Consider the following 8,346-nt stretch of genomic DNA (forward strand, 5'->3'; position numbering starts at 1 on the left):
CCTTTTGCCTTAATCTTTTACAATCAGCTTCAAACCATTTTCCTCTGTTGTTTGATGTTTGATGAATCTTTTGGTAATTTAGTGTCTGCTTTCTGCCCAGTTGAAATTCCTATTTATGTCCAGAAAGAAGAGCTCTGTAAGTTATAGAGGCATCGGAAAATTTTCTGAATGGCTGCTCAGGCAATGCCATAGCTTATCTGGGAAGGAAGGATGAGTGTGAGTGGCTGTGCGTGTCTGTGTGTGTTTTGCAGCGTGCTGTTGAGAAAATCGACTGAGTTGGAGATTCTCTGTTCTCTTTGGATCTCCCTGCCCTCTGTCTTAGGTCATACTTTTCATTCTGCTTCTAGAACTTTCCGAACTTAAGGTATTTGCTGAGGAAAATCAACAACGATAAAGTCATTATGGCATCTAGTAACTTTAAATCTTTTATTATTCTTTTGGAATAACAAAACCAAAACCCAATAGCAATCCACATAAGAGAGAAGAAACAGGGCCTCTACAACCCATTTAAGAGCCTCTAACTTTTTTTTTTTTTTTTTTTTTTTGAGATGGAGTTTTGCCCTGTTGCCCCGGGCTGGAGTGCAAAGCAATTTCGTGATCTCAGCTCACTGCAATCTCTGCCTCCCAGATTCAAGTCATTCTCCTGCCTCAGCCTCCTGAGTAGCTGGGATTACAGGCACGCGCCACTACGCCTGGCTAATTTTTTTGTATTTTTAGCACAGACAGGGTTTCACCATGTTGGTTAGGCTGGTCTCGAACTCCTGAGCTCAGGGTAATCTGCCTGCCTTGGCTTCCCAAAGTGTTGGGATTACAGGCGTGAGCCACTACACCTGGCTTTAAGAGTCTAATTTTTAGAAGAGTTGTTTGAGTCTCAAAAATACCATCATTACCCTCCTCCCATCTCTCTCCTAACCAACATCACTGGACAGGGAGTGGAGACAAGTTTATGAGGAGAATGGGAGCCTGCTGGCCATAGCTCATGGGTGCATGTCTGTGTTTAGAAGCCTCCTGTAACTCCCTTCTTGAGAGGTCGTGGCATCTTCCAGCATTCACCACCAGTGCACGAGACCTGAAGAAGTTGAGCTTTTCTAAACATCTTGGCATCAAGGTACCTTCTGGATGTTCCCTCGTGGTCTTACCGTCACAGATCTGAAGAATAACTGTCTCAGGCAGCCACTGAGTCACTCTGAGAACATCAGTTAGCAGAGTTGATATTATCCTCATTTGTGTGATTATTTATCATTTTTTGCCCCTGCCAGAATGCCAGTTCTCAGAGGTTGGTGACCTTGTCTCATGTATTCTTCCAGAAGAGGTCCTGGCACATGGAGGACGCTCAATCAATACTAGTTGAATGCATTCCAAATTCCGTAGACCCTGCCTTTCAACCAAGGGGAGAAGAAAAATCTTCTTTCTTTCTTTTTTTTTTTTCTTCAGGCAGTGCTGAAGCAAAGAAGAAAAATCTTCTAAGACATTTGAGGAATGTGAATTTTCATGGGGTTGCTTTATTTAGGGGTAAGCAATTCAGAAGAGGCACCAGCCTCCTGACAGATGTGACTCTGGAAGGTCCCTTGGAGGGTCATATCATTGGCTGTCTTGAATGTGGATCTCTTGGGTCCACAAGCAGAAAGGAGAAGCAGGATGAGGTGTGTGGAGCAGGAGGCTTTGAGATGGAGCACGCTGGGGCAGAGAGGTGGGAGGCAGATCTAGATGAGAAAATGGGTCAGCCTCCTGGACTGCAGAGTTACTATCTCTAAAAAGTTAACATCTTTGAAATTAATATCTTTAAAATATTTTTTAAAGAGACCAACCCAATTATCTCATTTTCAGATTATAAATTAATCCAAACTCATCATAAAACTAAAGCAGAATGCAAGTAGAGAAGAAAATCAGCATTAATCCCACCACTCGGTCAGTTCACTTTGTGAGATTTTGATAGGTTTCTTCTTTTTCTTTTCTTTACACACTCATACTTTTCTAATTTTAATTTGAAATATTTGATTACATAATGTGTGCCAGTTTTGCACCTTGCTAGTGTCACTAAATGCCATTAAAAGTTATTTTTCTCTTCACTTAGCATTATCAAAAATGCTTTAAAACATCATTTTTAATGGCTATGTAATATTCCATTTTATGGCTACATCATAAAACCTGTTGCACAATTTGTTTTCAGGTTTCTTTTTTTGTAATTATAGGTGAGCTAGTGATAAACATCTTGTGTATAAATTACTGCCCTCACTGTTTATTTCATTCAGATGAGTTGCCAGAAGTGAAATTACAAGGCCTGAGCATAGGACTCTTTTGCAGACCTTGAGGCATGCTGCTGGATTGCTTTTCAGAAGTTTTGTACCAATTTACATTTCTGTTTTGGGACCCCTCCTGGAATTGGGAAAGATTTTCTAGCCCTAGAGAGAGAATGACCTATAGCAGGATTTGGATCAGAATTTCATGCTTTGTAAATCATTGATTTTTAGGCTTCTCCCACTTTCTGTGTTTATTTACCTTCTATTCTTTTGCAGTTATTTTAGAAACGGCATCGGGAAAATTCCAGACTGTTTCCATGGTGCTCAGAGCAGACAGCAAAAGGAGTTTGGTCCATGCTTTGGACAGAGCTGCCGAGAGTGAGGGACCGTGTCCTGCGGGGGCGGGGAGGAGGTTCAACCTATAATTGCAGGAGACCAGATGAGACGCCTCGAGGGAAAGGTGGCACATGGGTTTGTAGTGACGGTGGCAGTGAGGGGTGGAGATTTAAACTGGACCTAAATTTTGGAGGTTCTCATTTTTTTTTTTTAACAAGAGTAGAATTTCTTGACAGCAGCCTGGACTGGATTAGTGATTTTCAAATTTTCTTTCCTCCTCCGGGAACTTTTGGATTCTACGGTGGTGCTTGAGTTAAGCAAATGATTTTAAGGTCATCTGCACATAATTTAAAACTGTGTTAGTAGTGTCAATAAATATGAACACATACACACAATCATTTTTGACTGTTTTATGTACAGCAGGTCCATTTTCATTTGAAAAAGCGTTCCTCTGAGGACCCTTTCTAACACTAACATTTTCTGATCAACAGGCAGACTATATTATCTCATTTGATGGATGGAGAAGTTGAGGCATTAAGTAAAGTGCTGCAGAGAGGTGGCTTTGCAGTTTAGTCTCTGTCAGATTTTGAGCAAGTTAGTTCAGTTCCCTGAGCCTCAGTGTTCTCATTTCTAAAATGGGAATAATAGCGCCCAATCTGCAGTACTGTTATGAGGGTGGAAACCAAATCCAGTCTTTTCCTTCACTCAGCGGCTAGGCTTTGGAAATAAGCATCTAATTCACATTTGCCAAATGCCAGCTCCTCCCTGTTGTCCATGCTGGCCTCATTCTTGCCATGACTCAATTTAATGTACTCTGATAAGTTTCAGGAGTAGAAGAGGAAAGAAATATATGCATCTCTTGCATACCTGTTGGAACTTGGGATCCTTTAAAACATACAGTCTTATTACAGTGATTCTTACGTAATAGCAGTATTTATTTTCTGATCCAGGGAACAAAAAGCCTTCTTTTCCTTTCTTCCATTAAGAAATTAAAGTCCAGTAGCATAGAATCTCTTAGAATCATTCCTTGTATTGCTTCCTAACTTGACCCCAATATTCTGTGTGACCGTTCAAGCCCCCTTTTACCTCTCTCAACCTCTACTTCCTGTAAAATGAGGTGGTTGGGCCAGGTGACATTAACGGTCCTTAAAGCTTTTCAGTTTTTAAATTCCACGAAGACTTAGGAGTAAATTCTTGAAGTGTTAAGTTTCTTTTCTGCCAGGGGGAAAAAAATTACTGTTATTTTAAATTGGCCACTTGGGGCCGCTAGTGATCTAAGAGACTGGTTCGTAAAGGTGGTACCGTAACGTGTGGTGCTTCAGCGAACAGATTCTGGGGGGTGGTTTATGAAATTTTCTTTTTGTCTCTCCCTTCAGCTCTAAAATTTACTCGAAGACTTGATCACATCATTAGTGTTGAGAGAACCATAGCAGCTGCCAGAAACTGTGTTCAGAACCAGACCATGGTATCTCATGCCTACCACAAAAGAAAAGAAAAAGGAAAAAAACATAGTAATCCTGGGGTGCAGCTGGCTCTCCTTTTAGACTCTAACTCAAGCTGCTATGTAACGTGGCTTTGTAATTCCTTGACTTGAGAAGTAGGTCTTGCAGAGTTAAACTGGGTGGCATAAAACATGCCTTAGGAGCCAACCTTTGTCCTGAAGTATCTAGAGTTACCAAAGGCAGAAGCATGGCACAATTCTCTCTGAAGAGTTGATAAGTGTCTCTCCTGGAGGGCTTTGCTGGTGGGCTTTGCTGATGGTTGAGGTGGGGTGGGTGGCTGCAGGCTTGAATGGCGCTGTAGGAATCAGGGAGGGTTCATCCAACAAAACATACAGAAAACAAAAATCTAGAAAGCTCAGTATCTTCCCACACCAGGGACAGGGTTACCCACAGCACGCTCAGCACAGACCAGACCCTTTATGGAAAGTCAGCTGAACCTTGCCCTTGGGGTGCAAAAAAAAAAAAGTCCTTTCTGCCAGAAGCATTGTATAAACATCCTTTTCCTACTATCCTGTAGCTCCAGGACCCAGAGCAGCTGGGGAAAGTATCTTAATGGAGACAGATTTCGAACTCCTGCTGTCCCTTTTCAGATCATAAATTACTGTTAATGCTGTTTACACTCTTCCCCCTTCCTCTCTTAATAGTTTTAGAAACAGTAATTGACAACAAAATCGAGCCACAAAGGGTGTAAGGGAGCCCTGCTTGGCTGACCAGAAGCAGCCAAGTGTCTTTTCGTCATGCACATCCCTGCAACGAAAGTTAAAGATTTACGTACACAGGTGCCCTTCCTGTAATACCCTTTCATCATTTTACTGTGCTGGAGCAGGGTACATGTCTCAACTTCTATTAACTGGAAGGAGAAAAGGTGTGTGTGTTTGTTTGGTTGCTTTTTGTCCACCCTGCTCCCTATCTGGCAGGCTGCACAAAGCTGCTGTGGGCTGTGGGGCTTGGGGAGGAAGCTGCTCAGAAGTGGATCCCAGGATCTCTGCGGTTCCTCCCTGCCCAGGTGTTGTCTTGTTTTGTGCTGCACGGTCCCTGGAAGCAGTTTCCTAAGACAATTGTAATGTGAGGAACATGCCCAGGCTTGAAGTTGGTCAGAGCTGTATTTAAATCCTGGATCAACCCACTTACTTATTTAAATCTTGGAGTCTCAGTGTTCTTCTCTGTAAATGGGGATAATACAGGTTGAATATCCCTCATCCCCAAATCCAAAATCTGAAATGCTCCAAAATCCAAAACTTTTTCTCATCCAAACATTTGTCATTGAGTGCTGACACGATGTTCAAAGGAAATGCTTATTGAAACATTTTAGATTTTGGATTCTTAGATTAAAGATGCTGAACCCATAAATTTAATGCAAATATTCGAAAATTAGAAAAGAATCTGAAATCCAAAACACTCCAATCCCAATCATTTTGGATAAGGGATACTCAACCTGTAATAATATTCCCCTAAGGGAGTGGTTGGGAAGATTTAGTAAAGCTGTGTTTATAGAAAAAGTGAGGACTAGCAAGACATCCACAAAGGCCTGTTCTTTCTCCCCTCTTGGCTTGTGCTGTTCAAATGGTGGCCACAGTGGGCTACTGAGCACTTGAAGTCTGTCTACTTGGAACTGACAAGTTCTATAAGTAGAGAATACACAGCAGATATCTAAGACTAGTACGGAAAAAAATAAGATAAAACATCTGATTAACAATGTTTTTTACTGATCACATACTGAAATGTTAATATGTTACAAATATTGGATGAAACAAAGTATATTCTAAAAGTTAATTTTACCTTTTCTTGTTTTACTTTAAAAATGTGGCTACTAGAAAATTCAAAATTATATATGTAGCTTGTATTTGTGGCTCACATTATGTTTCTCTTGGGCTGTGCTTCTGTGGTTTCCCTTTCACTCACCCTCTATTCAAATTCTTTCCTTCTTTTAAGGCCTCGCTCAGCTCTGCTGTCTTTTTGAGTCCTTTGCGTTGATCTCTCCCTTCCCTAAAATCTCCTGGGGGTTTTGTCATGGAGGCGGTCACATAATGTGTATTTGTAGGCTGAATTCCAGCAGGAAAAGCATATAAAGTGTTTAGCCCAGTGTCTGGTACATCACAAACAAGATATGAATTTTTTTTTTTTAAGTCTGGCTACCTAGTTCAGAGCTGGTTTCTTGCTGCCTTGGATCCGTCTTATGTGTTTAGTCTCTCTTCCTCTTGTGTTTAGTCTTGTTGAATATGCCTATGAGGAGGGAGAACCCATCTCTTTTCTCTGGGTTTATTCTTAACCCACAAGGCAGCTCTAGCACGATGGAGTCTCCCCTGTGATTATTCCCGGACAGAGGCAGCGTGTGTTGATTGACTTGTCATCTTGGAGTCATTTGCCATTCTTTCCTTCCTTCTGAAGGTATTTGTTCTTTGTGGGATGCTTTTTCACCTCTCTTTCTTCATCAAGCTAACTCTTTTGCATCCTGAAAACAGTAATCGTAATTAACATGTATATGCATTCACTATAGACTCACCCTATTCTAAGGAATTTATGTATATGATAGATTTAATCCTCACAACTGCCCTGTAGGGTGAGTATTATCATTTAACTCATCCTTCAGATGAGGAACCTGAAACACAGAGAGATTAAGTAATTCCTTCATGGCCACAAAGCCAGTGAGGGGTGGGGGCTGAATTCAAACCCAGTACTATGGTTCCAGATACTGTAGTACTCTGAATCACCAGGCTCAAAGTCATCATCACTGGAAACCCTTTTGGAGCACTGCTCCTAAATTTTCAACATATTGCTTAGTCCTTCCATGACACCTAGTCTCCTGTGAGTATCTGTCATAGGTCTTATCCTATATGATTGCAATCCCTGGTTTCCTCTTCAGTTCCCCTCACTGCCCTGTGATTTTCCTGAGGGTCTCAGTGAATCCAGATGAAAGAAGGAGGTTGGCTTTAGGCTACAGGTGACAGATTCTCTCAGGATTGAAAGACATGAGACTTAAAGAAGATCTTCCTCTTCCATGTCATCAAACTGTTCATTTTTTTTTTCCATATTACTTTTAGGAATCTGTAACCATCTTGTTTGTTTTCACTGACTTGATTTAAAACAAAAATCTTTCTTTTCCCCAAGAATGAAGGCAGAGAATGTATCTGTCTTGTTTGTTGCTTTACTTCAGTGCCTGGTACAGAATGTATATTCAGTAAATATGTGCTGGGTGAAAAATTAATGAATGAATTTATTGCGTTTCTGTTATGTGCCAGGAACTGTGTAGACACCATGGTTCTTGCTTTCACAGGGTTAACAAGTTTATGGAGGGTGGTGGGGAAGACAGGGCAAGAAGTAGTAAATATATAGAAATGGAGAAAGGACAGGGAGTTTGGCTTCTCATTGATCTCCCTTCTGTCTGTTGGTGGCATTTGATGGATTTACATGAGAAGATGAGAGAATTCACAGAACTAGCATTATTTTACCTTCTGTCTTTACAGAGGTACATTTGACTTTTGTGAGATGTTCTGGGAAGAAAGAAACAAATAAACAAACATAAAAGAATAGGGAGTTTAGAGAGGCAAAAAGAAAGAAGGATTTAGCATTGGGTGGGGGAAGTCTAGAATTTCTGCAGAAAGTGACAACTAGGACCTGAAACATAGCTGGGAGATGACCAGGCAGAAGGCAAAGGAAAGAGCTCAGTAAGGAAGGAGAAGAGAGATGTTTCAGGTAGAGGGAAGGAGTCAGAGAAATGTCTGGCAATCTGGTTGTTTTCAGGTCTGTTGGGTGCAAATGGTGGAAGGGAGGAGCATCATGAATTTTGGGCACCTTGTTATCGAAGCCCTGGCAGAACTGGACTTCACTTCTCATATTCCTTTCTCCACCGCCACCGGCTGTCTGTTGCCTTCATTGTTCCCAAAGCCTCATTTGCATCCTTGTTTCTTCCTGGCTGGAATAGGTTCAGTGGAACCATATTCCTCCGACAGTTTGCATCGCTTCGCTTGCTCAGGAGGCTGCAGCACTGCCAGCTGCCTCTGGGACCGGAATTTCTTACATTTATCTCGTGATCTATACTTTTCTGTCTATTTTTGCATATTATCATTTGATCCTCACAGCAACTGTGTGAGTTCTCTCAATTCTTAGTCTAAACCTAAAACGTGTCTATTCTCAGCCTCTTACCCCCATCCCACCGCAATTCCCTTATGGGTACTACTCTTCTTTCCTCTTCTCTACACAGATGCTTGAAGCTGCCAAGAAATTTGCTTCCCTTTCTCTCTCTACGTGTATCATTTAAGAACCCCCAA

The 8,346-nt window shown here is 41.4% G+C and overlaps 1 non-coding gene across 1 annotated transcript; it reads left to right on the forward strand.

Annotated features, from left to right (window-relative positions):
* The first annotated feature begins 7,435 nt into the window (after window positions 1-7,435).
* On the forward strand, window positions 7,436-7,570 carry LOC118152585 (small nucleolar RNA SNORA75). The gene has a single exon (XR_004741330.1). It is a non-coding gene; the product is annotated as a small nucleolar RNA SNORA75 (small nucleolar RNA).
* Window positions 7,571-8,346: the final 776 nt, after the last annotated feature.

The sequence above is a fragment of the Callithrix jacchus genome, chromosome 3 (genome assembly GCF_049354715.1).
Source record: "Callithrix jacchus isolate 240 chromosome 3, calJac240_pri, whole genome shotgun sequence".
NCBI lineage: Eukaryota > Metazoa > Chordata > Mammalia > Primates > Cebidae > Callithrix > Callithrix jacchus.